The 26,242-nt window shown below is 42.7% G+C and overlaps 1 protein-coding gene and 1 long non-coding RNA gene across 5 annotated transcripts in view; one reads left to right on the top strand and one right to left on the bottom strand.

The window, feature by feature from the left end:
• The window catches only part of FGF12 (fibroblast growth factor 12), a 628,397-nt gene that overhangs the window by 520,917 nt on the left and 81,238 nt on the right, over nt 1–26,242 (top strand). The window lies entirely within an intron of this gene.
• On the bottom strand, nt 1,780–22,694 carry LOC143809989 (uncharacterized). Its single transcript, XR_013222576.1, has 3 exons — nt 22,566–22,694; nt 17,924–17,980; nt 1,780–2,617 (listed from the first exon to the last, which is right to left on the bottom strand). It is a non-coding gene; the product is annotated as an uncharacterized LOC143809989 (long non-coding RNA).

The raw sequence follows: 26,242 nt of genomic DNA, 5'->3' as shown, positions 1-26,242 counted from the left end.
AGGACCTGCCGTGTTGTCACGGTCATGTGACCGCTACACGGTCATGTGACCGTGACGTCATGACAGGTCCTGCACGACAAGGACCTGCCGTGACGTCACAGTCACGTGACCGTGTCACGGTCACGTGACCGCGTCACACCCTGGGACCGGAAGATGCCGCCTGCACCCCACACAGGCGACAGAGCTACAACGCGCCTGCGGAAGGTGAGTATATGTTTATTTTTTATTTTTTTAACCTGTGTCATACGTGGGTGGGCAATATACTACATAGCTGGGCAATATACCACATGGGCTGTGCAATATACTACGTGGCTCTGTGCTGTATACTACGTCACTGGGCAATATACTACCTAACTGGGCAATATACTATGTGCCTCTGCTGTATACTACGTCACTGGGCAATATACAATGTAACTGGGCAATATACTACGTCACTGGGCAATATACAATGTAACTAGGCAATATACTACGTGGCTGGGCAATATACTACGTGACTGGGCAATATACTACGTGGCTGGGCAATATACTACGTGGACATACATATTCTAGAATACCCGATGCGTTAGAATCTGGCAACCATCTAGTATATATATATATATATATATATATATATATATATATAATGTGTGTGTGTACAACTCCCAAAGGTCACATACAATTTAAAGGGCTATTATGATAATGGGTTTATGTGAAGAGTACTATATATACCATCATTTAGTAAGTGGAGGTTCTGATTCTGTAACTTTCACAATTGTAGACAAAAAGGGTCCTCTTCTCTGCTATTCATCACTGCTGAAAAAAAGTCAAGATGACCATACAATGAGCGCAGCTCATAGTTTATGAGACTTAGTCAACACAGAGGAATCAGAGGGGCTGCACAGACGGTATTGTAGGCAGTGTCGGACTGGGGTGCCAAGGGCCCGCCAGTAACCAACTCTAGGGCCTCACTTTTCAACTACCTGTAAAAGTGACATTATCATCACTCACAAAGTATATAGTGCCAAGTACTGCTGCCCATATAAGCCCATGTTTTTTTTCTTTAATCAATCCTATATTACATAGGAAGGTAGTCAGCAGATCTTTGTCAGGTCTCGAGTAGGTCAGTGGTGTCATAGGTTAACCATGGGGATGCTTCAGGATGTAGTTTTGATGTCAGAGATTTTCACAGGAGGGGAGCCTGAAGTGTTGGGTGAAGTAAGCAATCTGTTGGAAAAGGCTCTCTTAATCTCACAGAGCAGACTGTTATCCCATCTTTGGCACTGAATACATGGCTTCGATCAGCCGTATTGCCTAACATGAGAAAACCATGTAAACCTGTAAAAATCTGCATTGGAGCCTATGTTACAGATCATGTCTCAGGTGTCTACTATAATAAGACACAAGATTTTTAAAAATATAAAGTTGTATATTTTTTGTTACATTTTTATGTAACAGTTTTATTACCCTATCTCGAACCGTAATCCTAGCCATAAAACTAAGCCCTAACCCTTGTTTTAAACTAATCCTTACGCCTAACCCTATCCCTAATGAGGGGTAGAAAAAATGTAAAAACAAAGGCAAGTCTTAGTAATGAGACTAAAAGACGAAACCTGGCACTCAACTTAATGCTCGTGTCAATTTAATGTAGTACACAAAAACGTTTCGGTCCTACGTCCGGACCTTCATCAGTTACTACAAAAGTGAAAGGAAAATTATATACAGAATAAATACAAAAATAAAAAGAACATACAAAAAGAGGTATATACAAACTTGATGAACAGTAAAAGCGTCACAGGTCATAAGAAATAACATGGTATGGATACAGTAATGTCCAGCAAAACGAGACCAGAAAGTATTAGGCATATGAGCACGTGACCATGTAAGAAAAAACGGGGGAGGGGAAAAATGTAACATACCGTACTGAAAGCTAAGAGTGGTTACTGTTGACAGGACGTGTCAAAAAGCACACGGTGGTCTGCGCCTATGTAAACGTAAATGAAGGGAGGTGACTAATCACATAGGTGTGTGCTATTGTGTAGATAGGGATATAAAGGCATACCTGTCAGATGCACAGTGAGAGCATAAATGAATGGCTAAAATAGAGAAACATAGAAAAAGAAGGGAGGGGTAAGTACACCACTTAGGTATGCCGGCGTGCGGCTAGCAGTGAATGGCAGGTGTTAAGAGAGATACTATAGAGGTTGTACCTGTAAGTAATGGCCGCGGTAGTGTGTGCCGGTGTGCAGACGCGGTATCCCCTGCTGGTTTGGTGTAATGGTGCGGGCTGCGCGTTCTTATGGACAGGGGGCGGTGCCGGGGAAAGAATGGACTAATAGAAGTCCGTACGTGGAGGCGGAAGTGACGTCGGCGGAAGCAGTATGGCCGTGCGTGTCACTTGAGGCGGTGTCTGCGTTCCAGCCGGGTGATGCTGTTAGGTGGTGACGTAAGGGGAGGGACCTGGAGAGGGAGGTGCTGAAGAAGTCACAGGCACCGTGGTAGGGGCATAAGCGGAGGTCCGGTAGTGGATCTATAAGGCAGCGGTCAAGTGGTGAACAGGTGACTATGGAGAAGTCCATTGGAGTGGATCCCGGTGGAAGAAGTCGTGCCGATGAGTGCAACATCATTAGTAAAGCCGGCTCTATGAAAAAAGAAGACTATCGTTAGCATGGGAGCCAAAATAAGGAGAGATTAGTCACTCATCGCCAGACATATGTTCTGTTACAATATAGCAAAAAAATGCAGCATATGGAGTATCAGAAAGGAACAATTCTAATACAAATAACAGGCTGTCTGTGGCAGGATTAGCATATATCTTAGTAAAATAAAATCAAAATAAAATAGAATGAATCAAGAACCCGTAGGCCGCTGTGTGACGATACATATGGGTAGCGTCCGACACACTAAGACTGAAAAAGGCTATGACTTATGATGACATTATTATTTACACAAAGGACGCCAAATCATAGTCCCTATTGAGTCCCTTTGGGTGTAGAGTCTCCAGAGTGTGTATCCAGAACGCCTCACGGCGTTTTAGTAAGGTGATCCTGTCGCCACCACGTCTGGGTGGAGGTATATGTTCTATCACCTGGAATCTAAGTTGGGAGATATTGTGACCCAGGGTGGTAAAATGTAGAGGGATTGGCAAAAGGAGATTTTTGCAACGTATGGTGGATTTATGTTTTGATATTCTGTTGCGTATGGGCTGTGTGGTTTCGCCCACATAAAGCAAGCCGCAGGAGCATTTAATTAGGTATACCACCCATGAGGAATCACAGGTGAAGAAGTCGGGGACCTTAAATGTTTTGCCGGAATGAGGATGATGGAAGGATGTGCCCTTTAGGACATTATGGCACTGTGTGCAATGGAGACAGGGAAATGTTCCTGTTCTAGGGTTGGAGAGAAATCGTTGGCGAAGTGCTGGTTTGCTAGAACCAAAGTCTGCTTTCACCAACGAATCTGTATATAATTTTCCTTTCACATTTGTAGTAACTGATGAAGGTCCGGACGTAGGACCGAAACGTTTTTGTGTACTACATTAAATTGACACGAGCATTAAGTTGAGTGTCAGGTTTCTTCTTTTAGTTTCACAAGGTGTGGGAACCTACCTTGGCACCTATCATAGTAGTGCACACGCCTTTATCTTTAGTAATTAATGAGGACAGGATTGCACCATGTGCTCGGCACTGCATATGATTCAATGCATTCTTCATTCCTTAGCTGCTGATATTCTGGCGTTTCAGTTGCTGTATATGCAGAGTGCAGCAGTAATGGTGATTTTATTATAAGCTGCTGTGCTCTGTATGCGCACACCAAAGCGACAGCTCACTTCATTATGATGAGAGCAATGTCAATGCAGTTTGCAGCAATTTATGATAAACTTATCTCATTGTGCTGCTCCAGGATCGAGGCTGCCAATCATTTGACAGTGGGGGTGACATTGGGGAGGTGATGACATTTTGCACCCCCTTTAGACTCCCTGTTCTCCCCAATGATGCACCACCATGTTTAGATACATTTTTGAGACCACCTTGTCGTTGGTTGCTGGGCAATCATGAATTGGCCAAATTATGTGCTAAGCGTCTCATCTTTTTCCTAGTATCCAGAATCCGTATTGCTATTCATATTTCATATATTTCACATTGACATGCTTTAGCACTACAGTGAGCAACTATTTTTGTTTATTCTTAACGAATTTGGCACATTGTACTCCAGCGTACTAGTTATGAGCGAATGTGCTCGGATAACGTCTTATCTGAGCACACTCAGCATCTGGGAGTGCTCGTATATTATGTTCGTGTCCCTGTGGCTGCATAATTTGCGGCTGTTAGGGAATCCACACATGTGTTGAGGCTGTCTAACAAACAGGCAATCCCTACATGTGTTGCGGTTATCTAACAGCCACAAATCATGCATCCGCAGGGACTGGAATATAATATACGAGCACTGATAACACCTGAGCATGCTCGGATAAGACGTTATCCGAGCACGTTCACTCATCACTACACACTGCCAATCAATGCAGCTTGCAAAACTGATAATTATGTTTTCATCGCTGTTTTAATATGGTTAGATATGGATATGAATATGTTGTAGTATCCTAATAAAATAGGGCACTTTTTTGTCCTGTCCGTAAAAAAATATGTGAGGCTTCTGTGTTTTTTTGGAAGCTGAAGAAAAGTATAGAGATTATTTTGACTGTAATTATCATTATTTTACAGTTTCCAGTGAATGCAGCTGATGTCTTATCAGAATTATGGGCTGTAGACAGGGATCACTTATAATCACAAACATGCTCGCGTTTGATGTGATATTCAGACTCGGCCATGTAAGTCAGTGAGTGCGTGGGAAACCTCAAACTGGCCGGTCATCTGAGTGCACTCACAGAGTGGAGATGTTATCTCCTCCATCTTCTCCTCATCCTAGAGATTCACATCACACTGTGCTGGCGCTCTGATCAGAGTTTCATCAGTGTCAGACAATTACCTTTCACAACTGGTTCAGGACCCAACAAGAAGGGGGGCACTGCTAGACCTAATATTAACCAACAGGCCAGACCGCATATCAAATATAAGGGTTGGGGGTCACTTGGGGAATAGTGATCACAAAACAATAAGTTTTCATGTAACCTTTAATAAGATGGGTAGTAGGGGGGTGACAAGGACACTAAACTTCAGGAGGGCAAATTTCCAACGGATGAGAGAGGATCTTGGTGCAATTAACTGGGACGATATCCTGAGACACAAAAATACACAAAGAAAATGGGAGACGTTTATTAGCATCCTGGATAGGACCTGTGCACAGTATATACCGTATGGGAATAAACATACTAGAAATAGGAGGAAACCAATATGGCTAAATAGAGCTGTAAGGGGCGCAATAAGGGACAAAAAGAAAGCATTTAGAGAATTAAAGGAAGTAGGTAGTGAGGAGGCATTAAATAAATACAGAAAATTAAATAAATTCTGTAAAAAGCAAATCATGGCAGCAAAGATTGAGACAGAGAGACTCATTGCCAGAGAGAGTAAAAATAATCCCAAAATATTCTTTAACTATATAAATAGTAAGAAACTAAAAAATGACAGTGTTGGCCCCCTTAAAAATAATCTGGGGGAAATGGTGGATGAGGATGAGGAAAAAGCCAATATGCTAAATGGCTTTTTTTCATCAGTATTTACAAAAGAAAACCCCATGGCAGACAAAATGACTAGTGATAAAAATTCCCCATTAAATGTCACCTGCTTAACCCAGCAGGAAGTACAGCGGCGTCTAAAAATAACTAAAATTGACAAATCTCCGGGCCCGGATGGGATACACCCCCGAGTACTGCAGGAACTAAGTACAGTCATTGATAGACCATTATTTTTAATCTTTAAAGAGTCCATAATAACAGGGTCTGTACCACAGGACTGGCGTATAGCAAATGTGGTGCCAATATTCAAAAAGGGGACAAAAACTGAACTTGGTAATTATAGGCCAGTAAGTTTAACCTCTACTGTGGGTAAAATCCTGGAGGGCATTCTAAGGGATACTATACTGGAGTATCTGAAGAGGAATAACCTTATGACCCAGTATCAGCACGGGTTTACTAGGGACCGTTCATGTCAGACTAATTTGATCAGCTTCTATGAAGAGGTAAGTTCCGGACTGGACCAAGGGAACCCAGTAGATGTAGTGTATATGGACTTTTCCAAAGCTTTTGATACGGTGCCACACAAAAGGTTGTTACATAAAATGAGAGTAATGGGGATAGGGGAAAATATATGTAAGTGGGTTGAGAGCTGGCTCAGGGATAGGAAACAAAGGGTGGTTATTAATGGAGCACACTCGGACTGGGTTGCGGTTAGCAGTGGGGTACCACAGGGGTCAGTATTGGGCCCTCTTCTTTTTAACATATTTATTAATGACCTTGTAGGGGGCATTCAGAGTAGAATTTCAATATTTGCAGATGACACTAAACTCTGCAGGGTAATCAATACAGGAGAGGACAATTTTATATTACAGGATGATTTATGTAAACTAGAAGCTTGGGCTGATAAATGGCAAATGAGCTTTAATGGGGATAAATGTAAGGTCATGCACTTGGGTAGAAGTAATAAGATGTATAACTATGTGCTTAATTCTAAAACTCTGGGCAAAACCGTCAATGAAAAAGACCTGGGTATATGGGTGGATGACAAACTCATATTCAGTGGCCAGTGTCAGGCAGCTGCTACAAAGGCAAATAAAATAATGGGATGTATTAAAAGAGGCATAGATGCTCATGAGGAGAACATAATTTTACCTCTATACAAGTCACTAGTTCGACCACACTTAGAATACTGTGCACAGTTCTGGTCTCCGGTGTATAAGAAAGACATAGCTGAACTGGAGCGGGTGCAGAGAAGAGCGACCAAGGTTATTAGAGGACTGGGGGGGTCTGCAATACCAAGATAGGTTATTACACTTGGGGCTATTTAGTTTGGAAAAACGAAGACTAAGGGGTGATCTTATTTTAATGTATAAATATATGAGGGGACAGTACAAAGACCTTTCTGATGATCTTTTTAATCATAGATCTGAGACAGGGACAAGGGGGCATCCTCTACGTCTGGAGGAAAGAAGGTTTAAGCATAATAACAGACGCGGATTCTTTACTGTAAGAGCAGTGAGACTATGGAACTCTCTGCCGTATGATGTTGTAATGAGTGATTCATTAATTAAATTTAAGAGGGGACTGGATACCTTTCTGGAAAAGTATAATGTTACAGGGTATATACACTAGATTCCTTGATAAGGCGTTGATCCAGGGAACTAGTCTGATTGCCGTATGTGGAGTCGGGAAGGAATTTTTTTCCCCATGGTGGAGTTACTCTTTGCCACATGGCGTTTTTTTTTTTTCCTTCCTCTGGATCAACATGTTAGGGCATGTTAGGTTAGGCTATGGGTTGAACTAGATGGACTTACAGTCTTCCTTTAACCTTAATAACTATTTGCATAATTGATCTGATTTTCTCTTATGACAAAGCATGCAATCGTCTGCAGCAAGCCATAGGACACAGTCCGATGGCCATAAAAATCAGGCAGAGAACAGAACGCAGTGCACGGACTGGCCGGCAGCTCTTTGGACTGGAGTGTGACGGCTTCATGTATTTCTATGCAGCTGTCAGCCAGTCCGGGCATTGTTGTCCGCTCTCGGTCCGTTTTATACGGTCATCTGAATGCACCCACATATTTTATTTTACCTTGCATATTTTGAAGTTGGAGGGGTTAGTTTTGGCACATTTTAATATCACTATTACAACTGAATTCTGTATTTCCATTTGAGCTTTTTGCCCATATTCTGCTTTCATGCGCAGCACGTTGCATAGTCATCCTTAATACATATTTAATTGACTTAATTGCTCCTAATAGGTTGAAGGAAAATGTAGAAATCCAACTAATGTTACCAGCTGCAGTGGAGTAAATGCTTCCAGGATGTATTGTGAGCATCTGTGTGTCACTTCCGCACACAGACAGTTAGGGTATAGAATGTGCATCGAAATATTAATGTGTGTGTGCATTCTGATATAGCAGCCTGTCCTGAGCCATAATGTGATGATGCAACACCCGATCCATCAATACCATTGTAATAATAACTAGGGAGCACAGAATCTGCGCGCCGGGGAACATGGGCCATTTTCTGGCTTATCTGCACGGCATGATTGATTGCATAATATCCCGCTCCGTCCATTGTTTCGATTAAAATAATTTCTCTTTTTTTGAGCATTATTCCAGAGGTTATTAACCACATTTCAATAGATTTTCACTACATCCCATATCAGTTTAGATAAATATTATCTAGACTAGATATATTTTATTATTTTGTTTACATTTCTCTCTTTTTTTTTCCCCCAAGTTTAAACTGCCTTTTCCCAGCAACTAGACAAAGTTTTCCGACTCCCTGGGTCTAGCTATAGCGTTTCCCCTCTGGAGGTCTCCGTGATATTGATTTTCTGTGCCGGGCTACTATGTGGTTTGAAAGCAGAAATCATTTTGGCAGTGAAAGATTGAGAGATTTAAGACCTACAACTGCACTATGTGGAACCTGGGGTGGGCACCGGCACTGGCCCCCTGTGCAGGACTGTTGTCTGATCCCCTTTATTTCCATGTACACACACACATTTACCTGCATATTCACTTTATGCATCACATTGGCTCATTATGTATATATAATATGGGGGTCTCTCTTTCCGGATCCAACCTGGGGCCCTGTTGCCCCTCATACTGGTGAGCGCTGCTCCCACACCTGTTATAGTTACCACCTGATATGTTTGGTGGTAATAGTAGCTCACTGCCATTACCTGCACAGATAGAATGGGCCAGGTACACCTGTCTGCTCTTCTCAACTATCCTCATGCACCTTAACCTTTTGTATGTATTTATATGCACTATTTACTGACATTTTGTAACTTAAATAAATTATATTGCTTTTTAAACCTATATACTCCTTTGTCCTCCTTTTGCTATGGATATGTGTAATACTTACATGTACACAAGCAGGTATGAAACAAGCACCTACCGATGACAAATGCGTATACATAATGACAGTTTTATTTTTATGATGCATGTATTCAGAAGAACAGTTTTGTTTTAATCATAGTTGTGACTGGTAGTTTTTTTTTGTTTTTTTTTAAAGTACGGTAAACTCCTTCTATTTTTTATGAGTGAGTCTGTATTTTTTTCAATTTTGCCAAACATGTATTTAAACATTACATTCGTGGACCTGTTATCATCAAATCAAAAGTGGTCAGGTTTTGTTCTTATTTTATTCCTGCTGCTCCCCTGATTATACATTTTTGTTTTGTTTTTGTTTTCTTACATGCGCCTAAGGCTATGTGCCCACGTTGCAGAATGTTTGCAGAATTTTCCTGATCAAAACCGGACTCCTTTCGCAGGAAATCCGCTCGCGTTTTTCTCTATTTTTGGGTTTGTTTTTTTCTGCAGCATCCCAATACAATTATATATCGGCAAAATCGCCGACATTCCACAAAATCAATGAACATGATGCGTTTTTCTCCGCGATTGCATTTTTTTGCGGAAAAAAGCGCATGGGCACAACAATTCAGAATTCCATTAAAAGTAATGGGATGCGTTTAGTAAGCGTTTTTTAAGCGTTTCACAGCAAAAAACGCAACGTGTGCACCTAGCCTTACTTTTCCAGAGATATGGACCTTTTTATTTACTTCTAATTTTTCTGGCCTTTACCAACAGTATGTGGCTCGCTGGATTCTGAAGGGTCGTCCATTCACACTGCCCCATTGGTATAGATCAGGGGTGAGGAACCTCAGACTCTAGGTCTATTTATGGCCCTTGATGACTTACCGAGCAGATTCTCAGAGACCCCATTCTTGGGCAGGGAGGTGTATTTTGATTACAACCAGCTCATTAATTTCTTCTTGCTCTGTTAGGGCTGTCCCACACGTCCAGATAATTCTGGTACCGGAATAAATCGGTACCGGAGTTATCCGTGTCCGTGTGCCTGGGAACTCACGTAGGCCATATGTGCGAGTGGGTACCACACGGAGCGTGTGGTACCCACGCGTGTGGTACCCTGCATCGTGCTGAAGCCGCGATTCATATGTTCCCTGCAGCAGCGTTTGCTGCAGAGAAAATATGAATAATAGTGTTTAAAATAAAGATCTATGTGTCCTCCGCCCTCCCACCCCCTGTGCTTACCCGCCTCCCTCGCTGCTTCCTGGTCTGGCCGCGGCTTCTAGTGTATGCAGTCACGCGGGGCCGATCATTTACAGTCATGAATATGTGGCTCCACCTCCCATAGGGGCGGAGCCGACTATTCATGATTGTAAATGAGCGGCCCCACGTGACCGCATACAGTAGAAGGCGCGGGGCAGAGAGGAAGGAGTGACAGCCAACGTGGGAGCGGGTGAGTATTTTCTGAACAGCGGGGGGGCGCACAGGGGGTGGGAGGGCGGCGGACACATAGATCTTTATTTTAAACACTATTATTCATATTTTCTCTGCAGCAAACGCTGCTGCAGGGAACATATGAATCGCGGCTTCAGCACCATGTGGGGGGACAGCGCTTACTGTAGCGCTGTCTCCTGCACGCACACGGACCCCAGACGGAGAACGTCCGTGTGAGGTCCGTGTTTTACACGGACCCATTGACTTTAATGGGTCCGTGTAATACGTGCGCTCCCACGAACACTGACATGTCTCCGTGTTTGGCACACGGAGACACGGTCCGCAAAAAATCAATGACATCTGAACAGATGCATTGATTTTTATGGGTCTACGTGTGTCAGTGTCTCCAGTACGTGAGGAAACTGTCACCTCACGTACCGGAGCCACTGACGTGTGAAACCGGCCTTAGCACACACACATGCAGTGTTCACTACTGAACACTGAAGGGCATGCCATGAAAGATTACGTCCTGACACCAGTGCCAGAGTCAGGAAGTACTTTGTGGGTGGAGTTTGTACGGCCCCCGAAGGATGGTATAAGTATCCAAATGGCCCTTGTAGAAAAAAAGATTCCCCACCCCTGGTATAGATGATAAAAATTAACACTAACTAAAGGCCCATCTCTCTGGAACCGTATGGAAATTTTTCAATCAATCTGAAATAAAAGAAGAGCAAAAAAAGCCACTTTTGACCTGGTGACAAGTCTTTTTTAATGGAGGAAAAAAAATGATGTCATGGTACACCAGAAATAATCATGTTTATATATTGCCCTTTATACCTATTAATGTCCATATTTTATGTATTTCCCTGATTTTTTTTTAATGATATTTACTTGGTGTTTTAATTGATTCAATAAAATTAGGGATTTTATTATACCTAAGTGTGTGACATATTTTTCTGTAGGTTATTGCTTCTTATTTTTAGAAAAAATGTATTAAAAGATTTCTCTAGGCTCTTTATGTGCACACCCTGTATTCTCCGCGTATGTGGGTGGTCCTATGACCAAAAGTATGTTTTGCAGCTTTTTTTATGGAAAAGAGCCATATTACTACAGACTGTCCTGAAATTTTTGGAGAGTTAGCAACCCTGAAGGGATAGTGTTCAGTTTCAACAGTATGATGAAACAAGGTAAGGTAATCGAAAAAGAGAAGAAGAAGAAAGGAGGAATTGGTCAAATAGCTTTTTAACTCATGTTATTTTCTGCACTTAGTGCTTTTTAATGCCCAAACAGCCCTGTCTTCAATGGTTTTAAGAGTACGCGCACATAGCACGGCCGAGTGCTATGTGCTGTTTTATCGGATAGCACTCGGCCCAATGTTATACTATGGGACAGTGCAGACCTGTGATTATTATCTCATGCCGACACTGCATGAGAAAACAATTAGGAGTGCATTCAGTGATGGGATCAAATTCACTTATACAAGTCTGTGGGTGCGTGTGAAGCATTGGACTGCACTCAGATGTCATCTGAGTGCAGTCCGATGTACGAACACCAAGAAGATGGAGAAGTTAAGTTCTCCATCTTCTCTGCCCCTGTGCTGTGATTTTCTCAAGCAAGAGAATTGGATCACACTCAGATAACACTCGGCTCACACTCTCAGTGTCATTAGCATAATCAGCCCGACTCTCTCGCATAAGAGAATATACAGTACAGACCAAAAGTTTGAACACACCTTCTTAAAAAAGAAAAATCTTTAAATGAGAAGGTGTGTCCAAACTTTTGGTCTGTACTGTACATTAAAGATTCTGTCCTCTCAGGAAGGTGACCTCACACTTCCCTGCAGCCCCTGTAGGAAGAGCAACTGGATCCAAATCCCCTAGATCCTAGTGTAGCTGTTGGGATGTTTCTATCAGTTCAATGCCAATAGAATAAATGGAGAACGTAGCAGAATTTTGATATCAGTTCTCAATAGACTCTGTGCAATAGAAGTAAAGCAATGAATCTGCGATATTGTTCATCTCTAGGGCTCGCTCACACTGATGTACAGTCCAAAATGTTGGACACACCTTCTCATTTAAAGATTTTTCTGTATTTTCATGACTAAGAAAATTGTACATTCACACTGAAGGCATCAAAACTATGAATTAACACATGTGGAATTATATACTTAACAAAAAGTGTGAAACAACTGAAAATATGTCCTATATTCTAGGTTCTTCAAAGTAGCCACCTTTTGCTTTGATGACTGCTTTGCACACTCTTGGCATTTTCTTGATGAGCTTCAAGAGATAGTCACCGGGAATGGTCTTCCAACAATCTTGCAGGAGTTCCCAGAGATGCTTAGCACTTGTTGGCCCTTTTGCCTTCACTCTGCGGTGCAGCTCACCCCATACCATCTCGATTGGGTTCAGGTCTGGTGACTGTGGAGGCCAGGTGATCTGGCGTAGCACCCCATCACTCTCCTTCTTGGTCAAATAGCCCTTACACAGCCTGGAGGTGTGTTTGAGGTCATTGTCCTGTTGAAAAATATTTGATGGTCCAACTAAACGCAAACTGGATGGAATAGCATGCCACTGCAAGATGCTGTGGTAGCCATGCTGGTTCAGTATGCCTTCAATTTTGAATAAATCCCCAACAGTGTCACCAGCAAAGCACCCCCACACCATCACACCTCCTCCATGCTTCACAGTGGGAACCAGGCATGTAGAGTCCATCCGTTCACCTTTTCTGCATCGCACAAAGACACGGTGGTTGGAACCAAAGATCTCAAATTTGGACTCACCAGACCAAAGCAGATTTCCACTGGTCTAATGTCCATTCCTTGTGTTCTTTAGCCCAAACAAGTCTCTTCTCCTTGTTGCCTGTCATTAGCAGTGGTTTCCTAGCAGCTATTTTACCATGAAGGCCTGCTGCACAAAGTCTCCTCTTAACAATTGTTGTAGAGATGTGTCTGCTGCTAGAACTCTGTGTGGCATTGACCTGGTCTCTAATCTGAGCTGCTGTTAACCTGCGATTTCTGAGGCTGGTGACTCGGATAAACTTATCCTCAGAAGCAGAGGTGACTCTTGGTCTTCCTTTCCTGGGGCGGTCCTCATGTCAGCCAGTTTCTTTGTAGCGCTTGATGGTTTTTGCCACTGCACTTGGGGACACTTTCAAAGTTTTCCCAATTTTTCGGACTGACTGACCTTCATTTCTTAAAGTAATGATGGCCACTCGTTTTTCTTTACTTAGCTGCATTTTTCTTGCCATAATACAAATTCTAACAGTCTATTCAGTAGGACTATCAGCTGTGTATCCACCCGACTTCTGCACAACACAACTGATGGTCCCAACACCATTTATAAGGCAAGAAATCCAACTTATTAAACCTGACAGGACACACCTGTGAAGTGAAAACCATTCCCGGTGACTACCTCTTGAAGCTCATCAAGAGAATGCCAAGAGTGTGCAAAGCAGTCATGAAAGCAAAAGGTGGCTACTTTGAAGAAACTAGAATATAAGACATAATTTCAGTTGTTTCACACTTTTTTGTTAAGTATATCATTCCACATGTGTTAATTCATAGTTTTGATACCTTCAGTGTGAATGTACAATTTTCATAGTCATGAAAATACAGAAAAATCTTTAAATGAGAAGGTGTGTCCAAACTTTTGTGTGAGCAAGCCCTAGAGATGAACAATATCGCAGATTCATTGCTTTACTTCTATTGCACAGTGTCTATCGAGAACTGATATCAAAATTCTGCTGCGTTCTCCATTTATTCTATCGGCATTGAACTAATAGAAACATCCTAAGGCCGGGGACACACACAACGTATAAAAATACGGTCCGTTTTACACGGACGAGAATCGCCCAAATGTTTCCAAAACAGTGATCCGTGTTCAGTGCGAGGATGCGATTTCCTCGCATAAAATTATCCGTGTGACATCCGTATGGCATCCGTACTGCGATATTTTCTCGCAGGCTTGCAAAACCGACATCTAATGGATTTTTCGGCTCAAATGCTTCGTTAAAACATATATACAGTCATTGACACACACACACACATATATATATATATATATATATATATATATATATATATATATATATACTGTATTTATATTTAATTCAGCGCTAGATATCCTAAAAGCTGGTAATTCAATTGCCGGCTTTTCATTTCTCCTTCACAAACCCGACAGGATATGAGACATGGTTTACATACAGTAAACCATCTCATATCCCTTTTTTTTTTTTGCATATTCCACACTACTAATGTTAGTAGTGTGTATGTGCAAAATTTGGGCGCTGTAGCTTGTAAAATAAATGGTTAAATCGCGGAAAAAAATGTCTCCGCCAGAGTGGTAAAGCCAGTGACTGAGGGCAGATGATTTAACCCCTTCAGATGGATTTACATCGTGGGACTGACGGAACGACGGAAGGTATGGAATATTGTTGTTTGTTTTTTTTACTTTATTTCAGGTGACAAGGGTCTTCAGGTGGATTACCAGTATAATAAAATATTACAACACCCTGTATCTTTATTTCATTAAAGTACTTTGTAATAATGTGTGTGAGTTTTATTAACCATTTCGCACTTTTGGATTAATAATGGATAGGTGACATAATTGACGCCTCTCCATTATTAATCTGGCTTAATGTCACCTTACAATAGCAAGGTGTCATTAACCCTTCATTACCCCATATCCCACCGCTACAGGGAGTGGGAAGAGAGTGTCCAAGTGCCAGAATAGGCGCATCTTCCAGATGTGCCTTTTCTGGGGTGGCTGGGGGCAGATGTTTTTAGCCAGGGGGGCCAATAACCATGGTACCTCCCTAGGCTATTAATATCTGCCCTCGGTCACTGGCTTTACCTCTCTGGCGGAGAAAATTGTGCGGGAGCACACACCAATTTTTTCCGCGATTTAACCCTTTAATGGCTAGAGCCCCCAAATTTGACACACAGACACTTCTTACATTAGTGAAGAGGAATATGTAATAAAAGAAGGGATATGAGATGGTTTACTGTATGTAAACCATGTCTCATATCCTGTCGGGTTTGTGAAGGAGATAGCAAAAGCCGGCAATTGAATTAGCAGCTTTTATGCTGTCTAGCACTGCATTAAATATAAATATATATATATAGGTGTATCACTGACATATATATATATGTATATATACCTATTCTATGTGTATATATCTATTCTGTTCTAACCTGTCAGTGTGATTTTACTGTACACAGCACTGATTTGCCGGCTTTTCAAAGGACACCGGTGCGTAAAAATCGAACAGCAATACGGATGTCATACGGATGTCGTACTGATGTTGCGATAAAAAATCGCATGACACTCGCATGATTTTCCTCCGTTTTTTCGGTCCGTAATTCGGACCGTTTTGTCTCTTGCAAGTGGAAATGAGCCCTTAAGAAGAGACTTTGTGCAGCTGGCCTTCATGGTAAAATAGCTGGTAGGAAACCACTGCTAAGGACAGGCACCAAGCAAAAGAGACTTGTTTAGGCTAAAGAACACAAGGAATGGACATTAGACCAGTGGAAATCTGTGCTTTGGTCTGATGAGTCCAAATTTGAGATCTTTGGTTCCAACCACCGTGTCTTTGTGCGATGCAGAAAAGGTGAACGGATGAACTCTACATGCCTGGTTCCCACCGTGAAGCATAGAGGAGGTGTGATGGTGTGGGGGTGCTTTGCTGGTGATACTGTTGAGGATTTATTCAAAATTGAAGGCATACTGAACCAGCATAGCTACCACAGCATCTTGCAGCGGCATGCTATTCCATCCGGTTTGCGTTTAGTTGGACCATCATTTATTTTTCAACAGGACAATGACCCCAAACACACCAGACCTGAACCCAATCGAGATGGTTTGGAGTGAGCTGGACCGCAGAGTGAAGGCAAAAGGGCCAACAAGTGCTAAGCATATCTGGGAACTCCTGCAAGATTGTTGGAACACCATTCCCGGTGACTACCTTTTGAAGCTCACCAAGAGAATGCCAAGAGTGTGCAAAGCAGTCATCAAAGCAAAAGGTGGCTACTTTGAAGAACCTAGAATATAAGACATATTTTCAGTTGTTTCACACTTTGTTGTTAAGTATATAATTCCACATGTGTTAATTCATAGTTTTGATGCCTTCAGTGTGAATGTACAATTTTCATAGTCATGAAAATACAGAAAAATCTTTAAATGAAAGATGTGTCCAAAATTTTGGTCTATACTGTAGGTAGAACAAATGGAATGTATTGGTTCTGAATCTTATGGTCACATTCCCATAAAGTAAACATGCATTGACTATTCTGTCTGGATTGTGTGGATGGAAAATTCACTGCATTTTACAATACCACCAATATTGTGCACGAGCTTATAAAAGAAAGCTCATCAAATGCTGTGAGAAACATCCGCAGAGGAAACTGACCAGAGTTGTGGATTTGGAATTTGCAGTGTGTCAGTTTATGCTGTAGAGGTCAGTACGTATTTCACCCATTACAACCAGGGCAGTCAGTAAGCCAAACCTCCAACTCCTCAATTTCCCTGACTCTGACCCAACAGCGCTGCCCCCTACTGAGCAGCTACATAAAGTGCAGCACAGATTCAGCTCCACTAGAAGCCGAGATCAGGAAAAGAACAGACATTTATAGGACATTTCATAACTTTCCCAAATTCTTATGGAAACATTTACAGCCCATCCTGCACTGAACTACTGAACCCAATTTATTATATATGTTAGTAGTTGTACATGGTCCATTTTTTGCCGACTCCACAGCTTTGTTTGCAACGCAATAGGTGATATGTGCGGCTTTAACCACTAAGGGTATGTGCACACGTAGAATGGTCCGATTTGATAAATCTGCAGGGCAAAAACACTGCGTTTTTCCTACGGATTTATTGCTGATTTACCGTGGTTTTTGTGCGGATTCCACTGCGGTTTTCTATTATGGAGCAGGTGTAAAACTGTTGCGGATTCTGCACAAAGAATTGACATGCTGTGGAATGTAACCCGCTGCGTTTCCACACGTTTTTTTCCGCAGCATGGGTACAGCGTTTTCGGTTTCCCATAGGTTTACATTGTACTGTAAACTAATGGGAAACTGCTGCGGACCAACAGCGGATCCCCAGCAAAATCCGCATCGTGTGCACATAGCCTAAATCTACAGCGGTTCTTACTGTTGCAGATTTTGCTGCAGGACGTGCACAGCAGAAATGCAAAGCGGGAATATAATGTGAAACTAAGACAATTTTGCAATGGTGGTTTTTACTCCTTTCTATGTACAGATGACTTTTTATGAAAAAAAAATGTTTGAATATTTTGCATGTCTAGGTTTTTGATTGACATGGTGTAAGCGGTGTTCGGAATGCCGGTACATCGCAAGCACGTGCTTGTCACCACTCTGTACATTGTCTTCACACTCTCCATTTGGAGCAGAGGCTGAATACAGTCCTCTGTGTTACCGCTTCAGAATTTGGGATTATTCTGTATTCTGTATCTCACGTGACCGGCAAGCGATATTATAATGTAGACGATCGAGCATTTAGATGGTCCTGCCAGCCGAATTACCAAACAATACTACCGGAGGCTTCAGCAAGGGACGCTCAAGAATTAATACAGATCCATTGTTTCATAGAGACTGGAAAGAAAAAAAGCATAGATCTAATTAAAATGAGAACTACATGCAAAATGTAAAAATTCAGTATGGACTTGGCAAAGAAAATTAAAAAAATGCGATGTGTGTATGCGACAATGACCGTGTTCTGCACATAGCCGGCGCTCTCCTGTCCAATCGCAGGATACAGATGTTACAGCAGACGAAGGTTTCTTAAACTTAGACTGGATTTTAATTTAAAGATGCACCAGAGCTATTAATTAACCATTAAGGGTCAATTCATTTGTTAGCGCTTTTCTTTTAAATGTTAATGGAATGGAGAGAGGGACATTAATTATGAGAAAGACACCTGCAGAAGTTCTCTGCGAGTGAACAGCAGAATATCCTTAAGGAAACCTTTGTGCTATTAACCTTTTACAGTATAGTCCAAGGAATATTCCATTCAGTGGGTATACATTATGACTGGCCTAAATAGATATGTACGCTAACATGTACTGTGGGGACTTTAGATTTCAATACATATTTTTGTGGAAATGTACAAAATTGGAGATTAGTAGTGCCACCGTTTGGTTGATGTTCATGACCTCTGGTGTCCCTTTTGACTATAGTTTTGTCTGTTTTTTACAGTTTGTGGCCTCCAGGGTATTGTGACCTCTTGTGATCATACCCTGGTGTCAGCAGGCTGTGGACTCACATTTGTTGTATGATTCTGTCACTTGAGATTTCGTATCCTCCAGGGAAGCTATACTCAACAAGGACAAATTTCTATTTTTTGACTGCCACCTTCAAATGGCTAAAAATGATCTTTTGATTTTCTAGTATGTGGTTTCTACGCTTACTTGGTATATTAGCCTTTAAGTGCTGTGAATGAAGCTGGTGTAGGCTACGCTGCTACAGAATGCATTGGCTACGGACTTCCGGCAGTGGAGGTCCGCACTGATAAATAATATCATTGCTAATAAGGAAGCCGCACATTTCAGCCTGGGGCATGACAATAACGGATCGCAAAAAACTTGCGGATCGCCATTTTTCGGGTTTCAAATACTATGGAAATAGTGTTGGAAATAAACGCGTTCTGCAAAACCAGACGTCACGGTGCACCGCAAAAACAAGCTTCCGTTGTTTTTGCGGCCCTATTGATTTTCAGTGGGCGTGTGTCCGTAAGCTGTGAAAAAGATCGAGCAGGCTTGATCTTTTTCATGGGCGTAAATACGGCCGTCGCGGCCATACAGCGCACCGTGAAATTATTGCGGTCCGTTTTTGCGGCCAAAAGCAATCTATTGGGGCCGCAAAAACAGGCTGCAAAACAACGGTATGTGTAAAAGAAGCCTTAAATAGAATTCTATGAATAATCATACTGAAGAAAATGCCACAACCAAACCATGCTTTGTTTTGAATAAAAAGCCACAAGCAAAATTATAGCCTTTGTGTGTAGTACATTCTGTTCTTTTCTGTAGACCTTGAATTATTACCTGCCTATAGTGCTTTTGGCTGCATGGAAAGCTACAGAAACACTGTAAAAACACTGTAAACGCTATGTGTAAATTCTTATTTTCCTCAGTTTTTTTATCATTATTTATAAACCAAAATCAGAGGTGAATAATACAAAGACTAAAACATTTGCACATCCTCCATGTTTGGGCTTACAAACACTGAAGCAAAATATTTTTTTTCTGTTAAATGAGCATTCATGTAGAACAGTGCCTCCCAGACTCCAGTCCTCACGGCCCCCAAGCAAATCATGTTTTCAGGATTTCCTTAGTATTGAACATGTGATGGAATTATCATCAAGGCAGCAAAATTGCTGCAGGCTCTCATGTCTGTGCAATAATGAGATCCTGAACACATGACCTGTTGGGGGCCCCGAGGACTGGAGTTTGGGAACCACTGATGTAGAAGAAAATAGTAGGACACCAAACAGTGACCATACCCTAGAATATATCCTGTATCCTTGTATCACCAGTTACTATCTTATCCATCCAGCTAACGGCTCATTTAGAAGATCCAATCTGGAGCAAGCGGTTATTAGAATGCTTATTTGCCTACTGTTAAGTGTAAACATGCCGACAATCGCCCGACGAGAGAACAAAACAGAATTAACATCATTGCTATCTATAGCCCATCGTCCTGTCTAAAAAAAAAAAAAAAAAAGTACAGTGCCTTTAAAAAAAAGTATTCATACCTGTGAACTTTTCCACATTTTTTCACATTACACCCACAAACTTAAATTTATTTTATTGAGATTTTATGTGATATACCAACACAAAGTAGCAAGTATTTATGAAGTGTAAAGGAAATTATACATGGTTTTCTAATTATTTTAAATATGTAAATCTGAAAATTGTGACGTGCATTTGTATTCAGCCCCCTTTGGCAATAATTTGTAGGACCACCTTTCTCTGCTATTACTGCTGTAAGTCTTTTGGGGTATGTCTCAACCAGCTTTGCACATCTAGAGATGCAAACAAGCCGTAGCTCAGTGAGGTTGGATGGTGAGCGTCTGTGAACAGCAGCCCCTCAGACAACCCCTTCTTAAATACTATAGTCACCAATGTAAAATGAAAAAAGATTCTACTCGCCACCAGTACCAATTCCGTTCCAGTGATATCTGCGTCATGCCTCCCAGGTTCACATGACATTGTTATGCCACATGAGCTCTGCAGCCAATTGCCCGCTATTGGGTTGCTGAACTTTCACTTCCTTTAGGTGAATGTCGGACATGAAAAAGAAGTGTGAGAACTGCAACTTAATAGTGGCCACTGATTTAGCTCAGGGCTCACTTGGCATAACAATGTCATGCAAGCCCCAGGAGACACGTCATCTACATCACTGGAAAGGCGCCGGTACAAGAGGTGAGTATAAGGAATTTTAATTTCACATTGGGAATACAGTACTTAAGAATGGGTTGTCTGAATAGTAGACAGCCTCTTTAACCATGATGTATTCAATTACAAATTCATTCCATGTAATGGCACTTGGTCAAAGGTTACTATTTTCTTTCACTTTCAACAAAAGCAGAAAACTGTTGTTGCACCCTTTGTGAACACTGTTTAAAGGGAACCTGTCACCCCCAAAATCAAAGGTGAGCTAAGCCCACCAGCATCAGGTTCTTATCTACAGCATTCTGTAATGCTGTAGATAAGCCCCCGATGTATCCTGAAAGATGAGAAAAAGAGGTTATATTATACTTATCCAGGGGCGGTCCCGCTGCGGTCCGGTCTGATGGGCGTCGCGGTCCGGTTCGGGGCCTCCCATCTTCTTACGATGACGTCCTCTTCTTGTCTTCACGATGAGGCTGTTGAGGGCAGAGCAAAGTACTGCAGTGCACAGGCGCTGGGCCTCTCTAACCTTTCCCGAGGCCTGCGCACTGCAGTACTCTGCTCTGTCCTCAACAGGGCAGACAAAGTACGCCTGCGCCGGAGCTGCAGTGTGAAGACAAGAAGAGGACGTCATCGTAAGAAGATGGGAGGCCCCGGACTGGACCGCGACGCCCATCGTACCGGGACCGCCCCTGGGTGAGTATAATCTAACCTCTTTTTCTCATCTTTCAGGATACATCGGGGGCTTATCTACAGCATTACAGAATACTGTACATAAGCCCCTGATGCCGGTGGGCTAAGCTCATCTTCGATTTTGGGGGTGACCGGTTCCCTTTAAAGTTTCTTATTACTCCATCCTGACGCCACTTGTGCAGAGCATTGTTTTGGACAGTATTTCAGACCAGTGAATGGAAATCAGAACCTCTGCAGACAAAGTATAGAGGAAAGATTTCCACCTATTTTACTATGTTTTGGAGCCACTCCAAATTTTGCCTTGGAAATATTGGTACATAATATCAAACAAAATACAGCCGTCTGTATCTTTGGATCAGTAAAATAATTTCTGCTCCTGAAATCTTCAAAAAATTGCTATACAATAAATTGGAATAGGATTTTGAAAAGCACATGAACCAAAAAAGTCAAGGGAGGAAAAGCAACTATGCTGAGAATTTAATAATATTTATGTATAGATCCAGTTTTGAAAGGACTTACAAAAGATTCCATAAGGCTATGTGCACACATTGCAGATTTGACTGTGGAATTTTCTGTGCAGATTCTGCATTTCTTGGCAGAAAACGCAGGTCAGAATCTGCGCCTTTTTTAGTTCGAACCATTGGCACTATTAGGGCTTGTTCACACTTTGATAGCAAAATCAGGCAACATATTATTTATCAACAGTGGGGGGAAGGAAAGAGCGACAGGCACTAAATAGTGCGCACTAACCCCCCACCAGAAGAAAAGACCAGCTCCATAGAAGTCATTAGAACAAGGAGAGACATGAGAGCATATGGATATTAAATTAGTAGAAAAATGCTTTATTAAGTAACATACAAATAACAAGCTAAATAGCAAAAGTACAAAAAAGCACAGAACATACAAAAAGGTGCACTTATATAAGGATGATTTAAAAAGAGAGTGGGTAACCTCCGGTGTGCTCTTGCAAAGTAACCATCATGCATAGCTCCATAAAGTGAGGCCAGCTGCTGCTCATACCTGTATCGCTATAGTAGCGATGGGCAAATCATATAGTGTATCATAAAAAGATGAAAGATTGAAAGAGCAGCGCTTACCAGCGGGAGGCACCAGGCAGAGCACACCAGTTGGGATCCACAAAACGCGACCCCCGACGCGCGTTTCGCCCGCAAAAAGAAGGCTTTATCAAGGGAAGGTGCTAGTGAGTGTATCTGGCGTCCTTAAATAGCACCACTGAAGGTACATGTGATCAGGCACCTGGTCTGAACCTGCCAATGGCCGCGGATTGGGACGGCGCATGCGCGCACAGAAAGCCGGGCCCGCCATCACAGAGTGCGTCATGCAGTGCGGGCGCGCCTAGGGAACCCAGGGCGCACGCGCCGAGCAAAAAAGACGCCGCTGAGACAGCGGGCGGGGCAAAATGCGCGACGCAAGCGCGCTACCGCTCACCAGGAGGATATCAGACCAGAATTGCAGAGTAAACGGGCGCATGCGCGCATCGCCACCCGCACCAGACGTCACAGCCAACGTCATGCATCGCGGGAGCGCCCGAGGTAGAAACCAAGGGCGCATGCGCAATGCACCCATAGACGCCGCTGGGGCGCCGGCGAGGTGAAGCGTGCAGCGCATGCGCACCACCGCAATGAAAATGCCCTGATGTGAGATCCATCTGCCGACAACATTTAAGAAACTAAGGTAAAAGGATACCAGCAAGGGGATGTTTAAGAACGTTTAACCATTGGAATATACACAGTATATACAGAGTGCCTTAATACATACAAAGAGCAATCGACATATATAACTAAAGTAAATCCCATAAATAGGGTCATAAGTTTGTACAAGGCAGAAATTACAGAAAGTAAACTGATCCATTGAAAGTTAGTTGTAGCAGACGTGTAGTCATTATCGGTAGTAGATCCAGTCAGGGCAGAATAGTATTGTGCCAGAAAAGGACATCAGTACTTCAAATACCACGATGTGACTAAAAAACATATAAAGAAAATATGAAGAAAAACATACTTAAAATAAAATAAAAACATACGAAGAGGACTCCCAAATGGGTATCCACTCACTGGGGGGAGATGTTTCAACATAGAGGGCAGGAGATGAAGGGGAACGAGACACCAAAAGAGTACAATGTACGAGGATTTATTTTTTTGTTTTTAATAAAGGATAATAGAGTTGTCCATAAAATTAAACAAAAGGATGGGGAACACCTGTCCAGTGCTGGATAGCACTACATTAGAAATCAATATAAAGAGTTTTTTAAAGAAAAGGGGAGAAGCTTAAGTATTCATTAAGTCCCTTTGGTACCATGGTATCTACACGGACAATCCAGCCCGCTTCGCGCTGGGCAAGGACCTTTTTGTAATTGCCGCCACGTGCCCCAAGGTGAATACTTTCGATGCCCCTGACCTGAAGCGTCCTGGCGTCACATCCATGAAACATCTTGAAGTGACATGGGATTGTTTTCAGGTCAGAGGCATCGTCTATGGTTTTAGCAGCACATATATCCCTGACGTGCTCACGGACGCGTATGCGCAGCTCCCTGGATGTCAACCCGATGTAAATTAGGGAGCACCCACATGTGGCATAGTATACAACATTAGATGTGCCACATGTGATGCGCTGTCTGATGGAAAATTCTTTTGTACCATCAGAGGATTTAAACGTGGTGGCCCGTGTAATATTGGCACATGCCATACAATGGCCACATTGATAAGAGCCCAGTACGGGACCTCTGGTACTAAAAGGGGTAGTAATGGATGGTACATAGTGACTACGGACAAGAAGACTGCTCAAATTCGGGGATCTTTTAGCCGTCATCAGTGGAAATTTCCCCACGACCTGGGCTAATGAGGGTTCGGTCATCAAAACTGGCCAATGCTTTTTCAGTATCTCCCTCATATTGGACCATTCGTGGTTGTAGGTCGTGATAAATCTAACTTTCTCTCCATCCGTCCTCCTCTTCCGATCATTACTGCCAGAATGTAAAAGGTCCCTACGAGGTGTCCTCCTTGCTCTGTCGAAGCCTCGCCTAATGCTTCTGCGGCTATATCCGCGATCTCTAAAGCGCCCCTCAAGATCAACCGCCTGTGCAAAGAATTTTTCATCAGTAGAGCAGATCCGCCTCACCCTTAGGAACTGTCCAACCGGGACGGCCCCAATGGTGGTGGGGTTGTGAGCGGAGTCAGCATGTAGTAGAGCATTAACAGCTGTAGACTTCCTGAAAACGTCAGTCTGGACCCGACGGGTACTGTCGACCTCCAGCTTGACGTCCAGAAAGTCAATATGCTCCGAATCACAATTATAAGACAGCTTGATATTAAGTGAGTTATCATTAAGTTGGCCCATAAAGACCCCGAGCTGCTGCGCCGTCCCCTCCCACAAGAAAAGGACATCGTCTATATATCTTAACCAGCACAGCACATGGTCCGCGCCCCGCACCCCCCCCGTCGCCAAAAATTTCTCTCCCATGAGCCAAGGAAAAGATTGGCATACGAGGGGGCACAGGCCGCGCCCATGGCTGTGCCGCGTCTTTGTAGAAAAAACTTGTCCTTAAATGTAAAAAAGTTGTGGGTGAGGACGAAGCGCAGCAGCTCGAGGACTAGCTCACACATGGGACCGTCCAGGTCGGAGGCCCCCAAGAAGAGGCGGACTGCAGCAAGACCATCCTCATGGTCAATGCACGTGTATAGTGTTTGCACATCAGCGGTGACCAAGAGGACACCAGTGTCCACAAGGACACCGTCAACCCGTGTGAGGACGTCCGTCGTGTCTCTGACGTATGATGGTAAAACTTCAACCAGGGGTTTTAAATAAAAATCAATAAATTTGCATATCGGCTCACATAGGCATGCCTGACACGATAGGACGCCCCGGTGGGTTGACGGGGTCCTTGTGGATCTTTGGAAGCAAGTAGAAGGTTGGTATCTTAGGGGACCTAACTGTCAAACCCTCCAGGGCCTTCTTATCTATAATCCCTCTCTCAAAGGTCGCACCAAGGATAGCCTGTAGCTGAGACGAGACTTGTTCACACTTTGCAGATTTTGCTGCGGATTTGGAAAAACCGCAGTGCAAAAACCGCTGCGGTTTTCACTGCGAATTTTCCTGCGTTTTCTTCTGCGGATTCCTCTGCGGGTTTTCAACAGTACTTTCCTATTGGTGCATGTTGAAAACCCCTGCGGAATCCGCAGAAAGAAGTGACATGCCCCTTCAGCAATTCCACGCGGTTTTTAAAAGGATTATCCGCAATGTGGGCACAGCGGTTTTTGTTTTCCATAGGGTAACATTGTACTGTACCCTGCATGGAAAACTGCTGCGGATCCGCAGCGTCAAATCCGCTGCGGATCCGCAGCAAAAACCGCAAAGTGTGAACATAGCCTTACAGTGCAGCATATGCTGCAATGGATGCCTTCCCGATGCCCTGTACCGCCTCCAGCAATTGTATTTATTGCATTAGACAAGGGCCTAATCTACCTGGAAGCTTGTCACAAATCCTTATTTTTTTGAAAAATATGTTCCATTATAGTAAAATTCCAGATAAGTGAATATTTAAAGCCAACTTGCTTTCTTGGGAGTTTAAAGTTGTCTAATAGCTACATTTGAAAACAACCAAGTTTCTAGAAAAACAGATTGTTCCTCGGGGATCATTTCTGGCGTGACTTCTTACTTGTCCTTTCCACCCGTATACCCAAGGCAATGTTTTCTTTTTATAAGACTCTGATTCTGTCGGTTCTCAATCTAATCCCAACTATATACTCTCTGAGGAGTA

The sequence above is a fragment of the Ranitomeya variabilis genome, chromosome 2 (assembly GCF_051348905.1).
Source record: "Ranitomeya variabilis isolate aRanVar5 chromosome 2, aRanVar5.hap1, whole genome shotgun sequence".
Classification (NCBI taxonomy): domain Eukaryota; kingdom Metazoa; phylum Chordata; class Amphibia; order Anura; family Dendrobatidae; genus Ranitomeya; species Ranitomeya variabilis.
The sequence above is the reverse complement of the archived record's forward strand: the minus strand, read 5'-3'. Positions and strand labels throughout refer to the sequence as shown.